Raw genomic sequence first — 16,296 nt, 5'->3', positions numbered from 1 at the left:
AAGGCTCACCGTTCAGGTCAGTTCAGTTCAGATGCTCAATCATGTCCGACTCTGCAACCCCATGAATCACAGCACGCCAGGCATCCCTGTCCATCACAATCTCCCGGAGTTTACTCAAACTCATGCCCATCGAGCCGGTGATGCCATCCAGCCATCTCATCCTCTGTCGTCCCCTTCTCCTCCTGCCCCCAATCCCTCCCAGCATCAGGGTCTTTTCCAATGAGTCAACTCTTCACATGAGGTGGCCAAAGTATTGGAGTTACAGCTTCAGTATCAGTCCTTCCAATGAACACCCAGGACTGATCTCCTTTAGGATGGACTGGTTGGATCAACTTGCAGTCCAAGGGACTCTCAAGAGTCTTCTCCAACACCACAGTTCAAAAGCATCAATTCTTCGGTGCTCAGCTATCTTCACAGTCCAACTCTCACATATATACATGACTACTGGAAAAACCATAGCCTTGACCAGATGGACCTTTGTTGGAAAAGTAATGTCTGTGCTTTTTAATATGCTGTCTAGGTTGGTCATAACTTTCCTTCCAAGGAGTAAGCGTCTTAATTTCATGCTGCAATCACCATCTGCAGTGATTCTGGAGCCCAAAAAAATAAAGTCTGCCACTGTTTCCACTGTTTCCCCATCTATTTCCCATGAAGTGATGGAACCAGATACCATGATCTTAGTTTTCTGAATGCTGAGCTTTAAGCCAACTTTTTCTCTCTCTTCTTTCACTTTCATCAAGAGGCTTTTTAGTTCTTCTTCCCTTTCTGCCATAAGGGTGGTGTCATCTGCATATCTGAGGTTATTGATATTTCTCCCAGAAATCTTGATTCCAGCTTGTGCTTCACCCAGCCCAGCGTTTCTCATGATGTACTCTGCATATAAGTTAAATAAGCAGGATGACAATATATAGCCTTGACGTGTTCCTTTTCCTATTTGGAACCAGTCTGTTGTTCCATGTCCAGTTCTAACTGTTGCTTCCTGACCAGCATATAGGTTTCTCAAGAGGCAGGTCAGGTGATCTGGTATTCCCATCTCTTTCAGAATTTTCCACAGTTTATTGTGATCCACACACTCAAAGGCTTTGGCATAGTCAATAAAACAGAAATAGATGTCTTTTTCTAACTCTCTTACTTTTTCAATGATCCAACGGATGTTGGCAATTTGATCTCTGCTTCCTCTGCCTTTTCTAAAACCAGCTTGAACATCTGGAAGTTCTCAGTTCACGTATTGCTGAAGCCTGGCTTGGAGAATTTTAAGCATTACTTTACTAACATGTGAAATGAGTGCAATTGTGTGGTAGTTTGAGCATTGCCTTTCATAGGGACTGGAATGAAAACTGACCTTTTCCAGTTCTGTGGCCACTGCTGAGTTTTCCAAATTTGCTGGCATACTGAGTGGAGCCCTTTTACAGCATCATCTTTCAGGATTTGAAATAGCTCAACTGGAATTCCATCACCTCCACTAGCTTTGTTCGTAGTGATGCTTCCCAAGACCCACTTGACTTCACATTCCAGGATGTCTGGCTCTAGGTGAGTGATCACACCATCATGATTATCTGGGTCATGAAGATCTTTTTTGTACAGTTCTTCTGTGTATTCTTGCCACCTCTTCTTAATATCTTCTGTTTCTGTTAGGTCCATACCATTTCTGTCCTCTGTTGAGCCCATCTTTGCATGAAATGATCCCTTGGTATCTCTAATTTTCTTGAAGAGATCTCTAGTCTTTCCCATTCTGTTGTTTTCCTCTATTTCTTTGCATTGATTGCTAAGGAAGGCTTTCTTATCTCTCCTTACTGTTCTCTGGAACTCTGCATTCAAGTGGGAATATCTTTCCTTTTCTCCTTTGCTTTTCACTTCTCTTTTTTCACAGCTATTTGTAAGCCCTCCTCAGACAGCCATTTTGCTTTTTTGCATTTCTTTTCCATGGGGATGGTCTTGATCCCTGTCTCCTGTACAATGTCACAAACCTCCGTCCACAGGTCATCAGACACTCTGTCTGTCAGATCTAGTCCCTTAAAAATATTTCTCACTTCCACTGTGTAATCATAAGGGATTTGATTTAGGTCATACCTGAATGGTCTCGTGGTTTTCCCTACTTTCTTCAATTTAAGTCTGAATTTGGCAATAAGGAGTTCATGATCTGGGCCACAGTCAGCTCCCGGTCTTGTTTTTGCTGACTGTATAGAGCTTCTCCACCTTTGGCTACAAAGAATATAATCAATCTGATTTCAGTGTTGACCATCTGGTGATGTCCACGTGTAGAGTCTTCTCTTGTGTTGTTGGAAGAGGGTGTTTGCAATGACCAGTGCGTTCTCTTGGCAAAACTCTATTAACCTTTGCCCTGCTTCATTCCATACTCCAAGGCCACCAGGGATGGTGACTGCAGCCATGAAATTAAAAGACGCTTACTCCTTGGAAGAAAAGTTATGACCAACCTATACAGCATATTAAAAAGCAGAGACATTATTTGCCAGCAGAGGTCCATCTAGTCAAGTCTATGGTTTTTCCAGTAGTCATGTATGGATGTGAGAGTTGGACTATAAAGAAAGCTGAGCGCCAAAGAATTGACGCTTTTGAACTGCGATATTGGAGAAGACTCTTGAGAATCCCTTAGACTGCAAGGAGATCCAACCAGTCCATCCTAAAGGAAATCAGGCCTGAATATTCATTGGAAGGACTGATACTGAAGCTGAAACTCCAATACTTTGGCCACCTGATTCGAAGAACTGACTCACTGGAAAAGACCCTGATGCTGGGATAGATTGAAGGCAGGAGGAGGAGGGGATGACAGAGGATAAGATGGTTGGATGACATCACCGACTCAATGGACTTGAGTGAGTAAACTCTGGGAGTTGGTGATAGACAGGGAGGCCTGGTGTGCTGCAGTCCACGGGGTCAGAGTCAGACACGACTGAGCGACTGAATTGAACTGAACTGAAATCACCAGGGAAGCCCCCTTATTTGTATAGTTCTTTAAAAAAATTGTTTATTCCGGTAAAAAAAAAAAACTTCAAGAATTTATAGATTCACATTTGTATACAATTGTGTAGCCTTCTCACTGTTTTCTAAATTTGTATCAGTTGCTTAATGCTGAATGCTCAGTTGAGTCTGACTCTGCAACCCCATGGACTATAACCCACCAAGCTCCTCTGTCCATGGGATTACTCTGGTAAAAATACTGGAGTGGATTGCCATATCCTCCTCCAGCGGATCTTCCTGATCCAGGGATCAAGCCCACATCTATTGTAGCTTCTTTATTGTAGACAGATTCTTTCCCACTGAGCCACCTGGGGAGCATCAGTTGCTTAACTTAATCCTAAATTTTAATCTCAGTGTAATGTGGGATAATCTAATTTAGAGGCAGATTTTGCAGCCCTGGCCACTCCTCCTTCAAAGGCTCTAGAATCCTATTTTTCTAATCCAATAGCAAATTTTAATCTTCTCTGAAGGAATGAGACAATTTCTAGACTAATCCTTTCACATGTGATCTAGATTACAATGTCTGAATTTATGGCAAATAGAACAAAAATTGATTGTATTAGTGAGGGTTGTCAAAGAATAAAAATAGGAATCAATAGGATATTGAACTTGGACTCTCAGGCCTTTGAACTTAGACTGGAACTGACCCCACCATCTTTCCTCAGCCTCCAGTTTGCAGATGGCAGAGGATGGGCGTCTCAGCTCCCATTATCATGTGAGCCAACATTGAGCGAGCTAATCTCTTCTGGAAACACTGTCATAGGCACACCCAGAAATTATGTTTTATCAGCTCTCTGGCATCTGTTGTTGTTTAGTCTCGAGCTAAATGGTGTCTGACTCTTTGCTACCCAATGGACTACAGCATGCCAGGCTTCCCTGCCTTTCACTGTCACTCAGCTTCCTCAAACTCATGTCCATTGAGTTGGCGATCTGTTAGCACAGTAAGTGATAACCATCACAGGGAGAAAAGGAAAAGCCTCCAAATGCCCCTATTTTTTTTTTTCCAATAAAGAGACACTTCTAATTGAAGCAGTTTCATACTTAGTTTCTTCCTTTCCTCATCTTCTGATCAAGTGTTGTCATGTAAAATTTGCCATTAGGTCAGTGCTCAGAATTAAATACTGAAACACTTCCTTGTGTTGTAATTCAAATTCCAAGCTTACTAAATAGTGTTATGCTTCCAAAATGCTACATTTTTAGGTAAAGTTCTTAAAAGGGATACTTTGTTTATAGAACCAAAATACAAGTGGTAATTAAAAACAACAAAGTATCATATGCATGTGGTAAATCAAAAACACCCAGAAAATATGACTGTGAAAAGAGAAGTCATCCCTTTCCTACTTTTCACTTTTCTGTATATGCTTCCAGAAATACTTATGTCTGGGAGGGGAGTTTGGGGGAAAATGGATACATGTACATGTGTGGCCCAGTCCCATCCTTGTTCAGCTGAGGCTATCACAATATTGTTTGTTAATCGGCTATACTCCAATACTAAATAAAACTTTTTTTTAATGCCCATGTCTTTTTAACACAAATATCAGGCATAATACAGAGATTCTATATGCCCTTTATCCAGTTTCCCCAATGGCAACATCTGGCATATCTGGTAGAATAACAACCAGAAAACTGGCATTGGTACAGTCCAACAGCCTCATTCAGATTCCACCAGTTTTGCATGCACTCATTTCTGTGTCTGTATTTAGTTCCATATAATTTTATCACCTGTACGCGCATGTGCTGGAGAAGGTATGGCAACCCTCTCCAGTATTCTTGCCTGGAGAATCCTATGGACAGAACAGCCTGGCAGGCTACAGTCCATGGGGTCGCACAGAGTTGGATACAACTGAAGCGACTTAGCATGCATGCAGATGCGTGTGACCACAATCACAGTCTAGTTTAGATACTGAATGCTTCCAAACTTAAGGATCCCTCAATGTGCTTTTCGAAGCTACAGCCACCTCTCTTTTTCTCCCCACTTCCCTAACCCCTGGCAACCACTAATCTGTTCATGTAGTTCTTATTTTACGAGGGCTGTGTGAATGGAATCAGAATGGCTTGTTTTCATTTAGCCTAACTCCCTGAGATCCACCCATGGTGTTGTATGTATCTGTAGTTTGTAGTTTGTTCTTTTTACTGCCAAGTCATCATGTTCTTTGATATGGATGTGCCAGTTTGTTTACCCATTGAAGGACATTTTGGTTATTTCTAGTTTGGGGCTGAAAATCCATTTCTGGACCAAATTCCAGTGTGTGTGTGTGTGTGTGTGTGTGTGTGTGTGTGTGTGTGTAAGCTTTCTACACCAACTGGCAATTTTCAGATGCCAGCAAGGTGTCCAAGAATTCAACTCAATTCTAACACTACCCAGAAATAGCATCATATTCCATATGTAAGAATACCCTCCACTTCAGATGCTAGCTGCAAGTCCATGTTGTCACTGGTTCTTCTGACAGACTGGTTATATACCCCATGACCCCCTCTTTGGGTTTGATTAATTTGCTAGAACAGCTCACAGAACTCAATAAAACCTGTTTACTTACTAGATTGCCAATTTATTATAAAAGTATATTAAAGGATATGATTCAAAAGCTAGATGAAGAGATACATAGGACAAGGTCCTGAACAAGCTTTCGTTCTCACGGAGCTTGGGAACCAGCCCAGAGGCATTTGGAAGCCTCCCAGCTTCCTGATGTAGAATGAAGCGAATGATGTAGAATGAAGTGAAAGTCCCTCAGTTGTGCCTGACTCTTTTTATAAAGTCCATGGAATTCTCCAGGCCAGAAAACTGGAGTGGGTAGCCTTTCCCTTCTCCAGGGGATCTTCCCAACCCAGGGATCAAACCTAGGTCTCCCACATTGCAGGCAGATTCTTTACCAGCTGGGCCATGAGGGAAGCCCAAGAAAACTGGAGTGGGTAGCCTATCCTTTCTTCAGAGGATCTTCCTGACCCAGGCATCAAACTGGGGTCTCCTGCATTGCAGGCAGATTCTTTACCAACTGAGCTATCAGGGAAGCCCAATGTAGAAGCTCTCAGAAAATGGGGTTTTAATGGAGATTTCATTACATAGTTATGATTGACCAAATCTCTGTTGTTCAGGCACTCAATCGTGTCTGACTGTTTGTGATCCCATGAACTGCAGTACGCCAGGCTTCCCAATCCTTCACCAGCTCCTGGAGATTGTTCAAACTCATGTCCATTGAGTCAGTGATGCCATCCAATCATCTCATCCTCTGTCTTCTCCTTCTCCTCCTGCCCTCAGTCTTTCCCAGAATCAGGGTCTTTTCCAGTGAGTCAGATCTTCTCATCAGGGGGTCAAAGTATTGGAGCTTTAGCTTCAGCATCAGTCCTTCCAATGAATATTCAGGGTTGATTTCCTTTAGGATTCACTGGTTTGATCTCCTTGCTGTCCAAGGGACTCTCAAGAGTCTTCTCTACCACCACAATTTGAAAGCATCAATTCTTCGATGCTCAGACTGCTATATGGTCCAACTCTCACATCTGTATATGACTACTGGAAAAATCACAGCTTTGACTATATGGAACTTTGTCAGCAAAGTAATATCTCTTTTTTTAAATGCTGTCTAAGCAGAGACATTACTTTGTCTAAGCATTGTGAATGATAAAGGTGTCTTTTTGTGGATGAAGTGACTTTTATAAGCACCTAAAGGTAGGGGGTCTGGTTGCCAGAAGAACCAACCAAGTGATCAGTGAGTTGTAATTCTCAGTTCTACCCCCTGATTTCTGGGGAGGAGAGAGGAGCCTGAGGTTGAAAATCCCCACCTTTAGGTGCTTCTAAAAGTCACTTCATTCACAAAAGACATGTTTATCACTAGCAATGCTTACGCAGTTTCAAGGCTTTTGGAAGCTGTGACCCAGGGACTGTGGACTAAAGCCACATATATATGAGAAACATATTCTGGTCATCTGAATATCTATATCTATCTATCTATCTATTATCTATCTATCTATCTATCTGTCTATCCTGTGCTAAGTCCTGTCTGACTCTTTGAGACCCCACAGACTGTAGGCTGCCAGGTTCCTCTGTCCATGGAATTTTCCAGGCAAGAATAATGGAGTGGGTCGCCATTTCTTCCTCCGAGGAATCTTCACAACCCAGGGATCAAACCCACATTTCCTGTGTCTCCTGCCCTAATTGGCAGATTCTTTACCTCTGAGCCACCTGGGAAGCCCTATATAAATTATCAAAGACAATATCACAGGGGCTACTACAGGTAATGCTGCTATGAATATGTACATACAGGTTTTTATACGCACATAAGTTTTCATTTCTCCAGGGTAAATGCCCAGAAGTACAATCGCTGAGTGCTGTGGTAAGTGAATGTTAAGTTTTGTAAAGAAACTACTATATTTTTCCAGAGTGGCCTTACCATTTTACTTTCACACCAGCAATTCATGAGCAGTCCATTTTCTCCACATCCTCACCAGCATTTGGTGTTACTGCAATTTCTTATTTTGCCTTTTCTGATTGGTGTGTAGTGGTAAGTCATTGTGATTTTAATTTGCATTTCTCTGAGGATGAATAGGGCCTTCCCTAGTAACTCAGGTGGTAAAGAATCTGCCTGCAATGCAGGAGACCTGGCTCTATACCTGGGTCAGGAAATGGCACCCACTCCAATATTCTTGCCTGGAGAATCCCATGGACAGAGGAGCCTGGTGGGCTTTGGTCCACCAGGTCGCAAAGAGTTGGACACAACTGAACGACTAACACACACACATACAAGGGCTAATAATGTGAAGTATCTTTTTGCCTGTAGGGTTGACCAAGAAGGGGAATGATGGAACTTTCTGGGTGTTAATAATGTTTCTTGTCTTGATTGGAGGTGGGTTATACCAATGTAAGTTTTAGCCAGACTTGTGGAATGGTCCACTTAAAATCTGTGCAATTCACTGCATGCAAATTTTACTTTAAAAAAACATTTAACTGTAAGGTAATATTTAACTCCAAGTACTTTTATGCATGCTGAAGTAGCTAGGTGGAAATGTGCTGATGGCTCTGCAGCCTACTTTGAAATGAATAAAAAAATAAGATATATCAGGACTTCACTGGTGGCACAGTGGATAAGTATCTACCTCCCAATGCAGGGGACATGGGTTCAATCCTTGATTTGGGAAGATCCCATATGCCTTGGTAATGAAGCCCGTGTGCCACAACTACTGAGCCTGTGCTCTAGAGCCTGGGAATTGCAACTGCTGAGCCCGAGACCTGAAACTACTGAAGCCCGTGTGCCTAGAGCCCATGCTCTACAACAAGAGAAGCCACCATGGCGAGAAGCCCACATACCACAACAGAGAGGAGCCCTTGTTTGATGCAACTGGTGAAAGCACGTGAGCAGCAACCAAGATCCAGTGCAACCAAAAATAATAAATAAAAAAATTTTAAGTGTTATATTTCCTGGGCAGATAACTTTAGTGATTAGCAGAGGGTGACGTACAATAAACAGATGCTCCATAGTGAAAGAAATCCAGGCCCTGTGACAGGATGGTGGCCCTGTGGTGGGTCCCTGGGTCGAAGCCAGGCTGGAGGAGCAGAATGGGAAAGGAGTGATAAGCTTGGGCTTCTTTTCACCTTTACAAATTAGAAACTGAAGCCCCGAAAGGTTAAGTACTTACCCAAGGTCACACAGTAAATGGCAGAACTGAGATTTGGAAGCTGGTTTGGCCATCTCCAAAAAATACATGATCAACTACAATGTGTCTCACTCCAGTATTCTTGCCTGGAGAATCCCATGGACAGAGGAGCCTGGCGGGCTGTGGTCCACAGGGTTGCAAAGAGTTGAATACGACTGAGGCGACTTAGCAGCAGCAGCAGTCCCTGTTTTCTCGTGTGTGGGGACATATTACACGGGACACTGTTGCCACTATCTGTAGACATTTCTAATCAACAGAGTGCTTTCTTATGTCACTCGTCAACCACCACACTCAATTTCTCAAATTCCAGTATTGCTTTTTGCAGCTTGGTGCTGAACACGTAACAGCACTGAATCCCACTATTCGCTCAGTTCATCGCCAGTGAGCTTCGTACTACGTGACAATTAGCTGGTGAGGGTAATATTTATCCTGACGTATTTGAGGATTCTTTGAAAGCATTCCCACCGCTCCCAAATATCAATGTTTCTGATTTACTTCCTGTTATATCATTTAACCGGGGCTTCCGTGGTAGCTCAGTAGTAAAGAATCCACCTGCCATTGCAGGACACTCAGGAGTTGTGGGTTCGATTCCTGATCCAGGGGGAATCCCACGTGCCGCAGAGCAACTAAACCCATGTGCCAAAACTATTGAGCCTGTGCTGGAGAGCCCAGGAGCCGAAACTACCAAGCCCACCTGCCACCACTACTGAAGCCTGTGTGCCCTAGAGCCTGTGCTCCGCAATGAGAGACGAGCCCCTGCTCGCCGCAGCTAGACAAAAGTCCTCACAGCAACGGAGACCCAGCTCAGCCATAAATAAATAAACACAATTATTTCTTTCTAAAAGATTCTGAGTGTGATTCTAACTAAAGAAATCATGGGCTTCCTCTGAGATGGTTTCCTCCTCTGTAACATGAAAATGATAATCAGATCTACCCCACAATTGTTACTGAGGATCAAATGACACTGCGGATCTGTTTCCACAATGTTTGTCGTTTCTACCATCAACACCTTGTTAGAAGTCACCTGCACATCAGGCTTCTAACAGCTCTTCAGTTACAGTGTTACTTTTTATAATCAGGCTTAATTGGCTCATAAAAGATGAGCATCCCGATAGTGCCTGCAATCTTAATTTCCCAATCTTGCTTTATAGCTCGATAACCTTATTTGTCTCCTGATATTCTCTTTTGTTGCCTTTGCTATCTGAAAAATCAGTCTTTTCCCAAGACACCAAACAACGGGGAAAACAACATCTACGTACTCCTCCAGGGAGGACTCCTATGACCTTAGAAAGTCATAGGAGTTTTGTTAAATTATCATTATCAAGCAGCCAAAAAAAAAAAGTGTTTAGAGTTGGATGACACAGCAGTTAAGAGCCAGGGTTCTGGACTGGGATGGCAGGTTCAAATCTTGCTCCCACCTCACCTACAAAATGATATAATGATAGTAACTCTCCCTTATTCCATTATATTTTAAATCACCTAATTTTGTATGTACAAAAGAGAGCATATGGGCAAAAGTACAGACAGCAGTAGGTACAAAACACTCCACATGGGTTGGCCATAAGCACAAAACCGACCCAGGTTCAGAAATACAAAACCACAGAAACCTGGGGATGCAGAAGTGCACAGCGGTAGACACCCATGACCATTCCCAGGAAGTCCATGCATTTTCTCCACTTCTCCTTCTTCCCAATTGCCCACTTTCCTGCACCCGCACCCTCCAAAATGAGGCCACATAGTGGGCCAACCAAGAGGGCTGCTCCAACCTTCAGCAAGGTGGTTTGCGGAAAGTAGGCAAGTAGAAAGTAGAAAGACAACTGAATTAAGTGATAAACTCAGTTGATAAACTAAGTTGATAAAGAAAAAAAGAAAGTAAAACCTCTGGAAAGGAGTTTGGCTTCATGAATTCAGGACAATAAAACTTTCGCCTGGCTCGTCTCAATAATGTTGTTCCTTAGAATTCAACTGGAGGAAATAATGCAAAATGGAGGAAAAACTATACCTAAGAAGATACCATTATTTTTTAAACAGATTTATAGATGTATAAGTCACCTTTTTAAAGTGTGTAATTCAGCGGGTTTTTTTCTTTTGTATATTCACAGAGTTGTACGAGCATCACTACTACCTAATTTGAAAACATTTTCATTAACCCCCAAAATAAATCCTGTCTCTCCAGACCCTAGCAACCATTAATCTACCTTTTTTTGTCTCTTAAAACATTATTTTTGATGACCAAAAGAAAAATTGAATAAAATATACTTGATATTATTGAATAACATAAAGGTATGTTAAATTATGATAAATCCATTCAGTAAAATATTATATAGCTTTAGAAATCATTAAAGACTATATCAAAAGGCAAACTCTATGTTACAACATTTAAAAAAATTTTTTTCTAAAGATAACAAAATGGTGAACATACTCTGATCTCAACTAGAGTATATTCTGGTTTGTGTGTGAACAGATTGGTAGAAATGCGCAGAAATTTAAATGATCATGTTAGGATACTTAGATTGTGGATGCTTTTTCTTCAGCCTTTAAATATTCTCTGACATTTTATATTTTTTAACAAATGAGATTTTTAGAAAATCTATTTAAAATGATTGGAATAGATAATATATTTTAGGGCACAGCCAGACAGCAGGCCAGCCCCATGAATTGGATCCAGTTCTTACCTAACAAATCTTGCTAGCATATGTTCCCACCAGCAACTAAGAGCCCGAGGCCACAGAAGTCCTCTCCAGGACTGCCTGACCTTTCACACTTCAGACATTCAGGCCTTCACCCTTTGGCCCTCTTGCCTGTCAGCCAACCCTTCCCATACCTTCCAATCCAGAACTCAGTCCTTAACTCCAGTCCTCTTACTTATCATGAATACCAATGACTCGGCCAATTTCCTGCTATTAACATATCTTCTGTGGATCCAAGTCCTTCTGATCCCAACCATTGTACATTCTCCTTAGGAGCTGAATACTAAGAAAATCAGTGGAAACAAAATAGAGTCATCTCTCAGCAAACTCCAGGAGATGGTGAAGGACAGGGAGGCCTGGTGTGCTATAGTTCTTCAACTAGTTCCACTAAAATGAAGTGAGTCAGACACGACTTAGTGACTGAACAACAACAGCAACAACAGTATTGGTAGGGGACTGGTTAAGGACCCCCAAATGCTATGAGTGTGGAAAAGCCTTCATTCAAAGCGCATCTCAGGGCCTTCCTGGAAACTTAGTGGTAAAGAATCTGCCTGCCAATGCAGGAGACATAGGTTTGATCACTGGTCTGGGAAGATCCCACATGCCACAGAGCAACTACGCCCTCAAGCCACAACTAATGAGCCTTTGCTCTAGAGCCCGAGAGCTGCAAATACTGAAACTCCCTAGAGCCCATGCTCTGCAATGAGAAGCCACCGTAATGAGAAGCCCACGAACTGCAACTCGAGAGTAGCCCCCAGTCGCCACAACCAGAGAAAAGCCCCTGCAAGCACGAAGACCTGGCACAGCCAAAAGTAATAAATAAATAAAATCTTTAAAAGATTAAAAAAAAAAAAAAAGCTTACATCTCATTAGATATCATAGAGTACCTACTGGTGTGAAACCCTATAAACACTGAGTCAGAGGATGCTCAAGTCTCTTATATAAAATGATGTAGTAATGTGTATATAACTTGGTAATCCTCCTATATAATTTCAATCATCTCTACATTACTTATAATACCTAATAAATGCTATATAAATAGTTGCCAGTACTCAACAAATTCAAGTTTTGCTTGTTGGAACCTTCTATATTTCTTTTCTGAATATTTTCTACACTAGTTGGGATGAATTTGACTGAATGCCGAACCTGAGGATACAGAGAGCCAACTATAACAAGCAAGTCTCTTCCCACCCTATATTCCCACTTCCTAGAGAGACAGCTCATCTAGACCACCACGGCCTTCCTGTTACATCGATCACCTCCCTCTCTTCTCTGTCAACCAGGAACAGAGAATCAACACTGACACCCCACCACTACACACACACACACAACCCCAGGCACACTCACTCTTTATCCATAACCTCCTTCTTGTTCTCCTCTTCTCCCCGCCTCCATCCCCCAGACTCCACACATCCTCTGCTGCGATAGCCCTGGCCGTGCCCCAGGACTGCTACTCCTTTGATTGGTCCACTATCAACACTCTGAAGGCACAGAGTCCAACCTTGTCTCCAGAGCAAAGTACTCCTCCAGGCAGTCTGCGCCTCCCAGCATCTGTCTCACCCAGACTTGCCACCAGATCCAAAACAGAAAAGAATGGATCTCAGATGTCCAGTCTGCAGTGAGGCCAGCTGGATCGGTAGCCTTCTAACAAGAACGTTCAGCTGTGCTTGGTGAGCATCTACCATGTGGCAGGAACCGTGTTAGTTTCAGAGATTCAGAGATGGTTGAAACTAATCACTCACCTTGAGACACTCACAGCAGAAGTGTTGCCCAATACAGGTTCACTTGCCTGACCCGCAGTGAGGCCAGACAAACTGGGACGTGGGAATGTGGGACAGAGAAAGGTTTATTATAAGGGCCATGCAAAGAGAGTGGGTGGCCGATAGTCAAAAGACCCAGTGGTCTTTTGATGGTTTTGGGAAAGAGTTTTTAAAGGCAAAATAAGCGGTGAAGTTTGTAGGGTGTGTGGACTTTCTTCTGATTGGTTGGTGGTGAGGTAACAGGGAGGTACTCCAGGAATTTTGTTGTCATTGTTGATCAGTACACAAATCTGTACTGTACATGTTTCAGACTCTGTGTGACCCCATGGACTGTAGCATTCCAGGCTCCTCTGTCCACGGGATTTTCCAGGCAAGAATACTGGAGTGGGTTGCCACTTCCTTCTCCAGGATATCTTCTCCATTCAGGGATTGAACCCATGTCTCCTGCATTGATAGACAGATTCTTTACCACTGAGCCACCAGAAAAACCCTACAGCTAATTACCAATCTTTTAGCTATTTCTCTTCTGCAAACCTACAATTACAATTGTCTAATCTTTTGATTTCTTTGTTGTTCAGTCACTAAGTCATGTCTGCCTCTTTGCAACCTCATGGACTGTAAGGTTGCCGCTGTGAGCCATGTGCTATGCTGGGATTTATGACCTCTGGAGGAGAGGATTTTGATCAGGGGCCAGAGACCAGGCTTGACCATGAGCTTTCTGTGTAACAGAATTTTATTAAAGTATAAGAGAGAGAGAGAAAACTTCTAACATAGCCATCAGAAGGGGGCAGAAAGAATGCCCCCTTGCTAGTTTTTCGCAAGGTGTTTTATGTCTGTTATCAAGCTCTTAATCAGATAGGAGAGACACCGCAAGGCTGAGGGAGTTTCACCAGGCCCCTCTCCAAAACATGCATTTTAGAGATAGGATGGCACAAGGTGTGTCATCCCTGGCCATACAACAATTGACTTGAACACTGGTTTGAGCCATTATCAGCCCAAGGTTTCAGAAAAGAAAACAAGGTTAGTCTTCAGTCCAGTTCAGTCACTCAGTCATGTCTGATTCTTGGAGACCTCATGGACTGCAGCACGCCAGGCTTCCCTGTCCATCACCACCTCCCGGAACTTACTCAAACTCATGTCCATTGAGTCGGTGATGCCATCCAACCATCTCATCCTCTGTCGTTCCATTCTCCTCCTGCCTTCAATCTTTTCCAGCATCAGGGTCTTTTCCAATGAGTCAGTTCTTCGCATCAGGTGGCCAAATCACTGGAGTTTCAGCTTCAGTATCAGTCCTTCCAATGAATATTCAGGCCTGATTTCCTTTAGGATGGACTGGTTGGATCTCCTTGCAGTCCAAGGGACTCTTGAGAGTCTCCTCCAACACCACAGTTCAAAAAGCATCAATTCTTCTGCGCTCAGCTTTCTTCATAGTCCAACTCTCACATCCATACGTGACTACTGGAAAAACGACAGCTTTGAGTAGATGCACCTTTATTGGCAAAGTAATATCTCTGCTTTTTAATATGCTGTCTAGGTTGGTCATAGCTTTTCTTCCAAGGAGCAAGTGTCTTTTAATTTCTTGGCTGCAGTCACCATTTGCAGTGATTTTGGAGCCCCCCCCCCAAAAAAAAAAGTCTGTCACTTTCCACTGTTTCCCCATCTATTTGCCATGAAGTGATGGGACCAGACACCATGATCTTAGTTTTCTGAATGTTGAGTTTTAAACCAACTTTTTCACTCTCCTCTTTCACTTTCATCAAGAGGCTCTTTACTTCTTCACTTTCTGCCATAAGGGTGGTGTCATCTGCATATCTGAGGTTATTGATATTTCTCCCGGCAATCTTGATTCCAGCTTGTGCTTCATCCAGTCCAGCATTTCTCATGACGTACTCTGCATAAATAAGCAGGATGACAGCCTTGATGTACTCCTTTCCTGATTTGGAACCAGTCTGTTGTTCCATGTCCAGTTCTAACTGTCACTTCTTGACCTGCATACAGATTTCTCGGGAGGCAGGTCAGGTGGTCTGGTATTCCCATCTCTTTAAGAATTTTCCACAGTTTATTGTGATCCACACAGTCAAAGGCTTTGGTGTAGTCAATAAAGCAAATTCCATGGACAGAGGAGCCTGGCAGGCTAGAGTCCGTGAGGTCGCAAAGAGTCAGACTCGACTGAGCGACTGACACTACACTACTAGGTGTTTTTCTGGAACTCTCTTGCTTTTTCAATGATCCAACGGATGTTGGCAATTTGTTGGCTTTTCTAAATCCAGTTTGAATATCTGGAAGGTCACGGTTCACATACTGTTGAAGCCTTAGGTGGAAAATTAGTCTTAGACGAAACCATTTTGAAGAAAGGGAGATTCCAAAGCAAATACATAATTTCATTACTATAGCTTAAAAAAACATTTCCATAAGAAAAACACATTGGCATAGCTCAAGGCACAACCAGATGTCATCAACACATAATTAAAAGAAAGTGAAAGTGAAGTTGCTCAGTTGTGTCCTACCCTTTGCGACCCCGTGGACTGTAGCCCACCAGGCTCCTCTGTCCACGGAATTCTCCAGATAAGAATACTGGAGTGGGTTGCCATTTTCTTCTCCAGGGGACCTTCCCAACCCAGGGATCAAACCCACGTTTCCTGCATTGCAGGCAGACGCTTTAACCTCTGAGCCACCAGGGAAACCAGGCTCTTTAAATTTTGTGTAGAGAAGGGAAAAAACGTCTGCCACTTGCAGTTTATTTCCTCCTGCTACTTGAGGATCTCTGGCCTTTCTACCTGTTACCCTCTCAGACTGCAGCAAGCCAGGGTCTTCAGCACTATCTCCCCGAGTTTCCTTAAATTCACGCCCACTGAGTCAGTGATGCTCATCTAACTATCTCATCCTCTTCAGCTCCCTTCACCTTTTGTCTTCAATCTTTGTTGTTGTTGTTGTTCAGTCACTCAGTTGTGTCCAGCTCTTTGTGACCCCATGGACTGCAGCACACCAGGCCTCCCTGTCCTTCACTGTCTCCCAGAGCTTGCTCAAACTCATGTTCATCGAGTCAGTGATGCCATCCAACCAGCTCCTCCTCTGTCGTCCCCTTTCCCTCCTGCCTTCAATCCTTCCCAGCATCAGGGTCTTTTCCAGTGAGTTGATTCTTCACATTATGTGGCCAAACATCTGTGCTCTGTCTAAAGTTACCATCCTCCACCTAGGTGGGGGCCTTAGCTCTGATAAAA

The sequence above is a fragment of the Odocoileus virginianus genome, chromosome 1 (genome assembly GCF_023699985.2).
Source record: "Odocoileus virginianus isolate 20LAN1187 ecotype Illinois chromosome 1, Ovbor_1.2, whole genome shotgun sequence".
Lineage (NCBI taxonomy): Eukaryota > Metazoa > Chordata > Mammalia > Artiodactyla > Cervidae > Odocoileus > Odocoileus virginianus.
The sequence above is the reverse complement of the archived record's forward strand: the minus strand, read 5'-3'. Positions refer to the sequence as shown.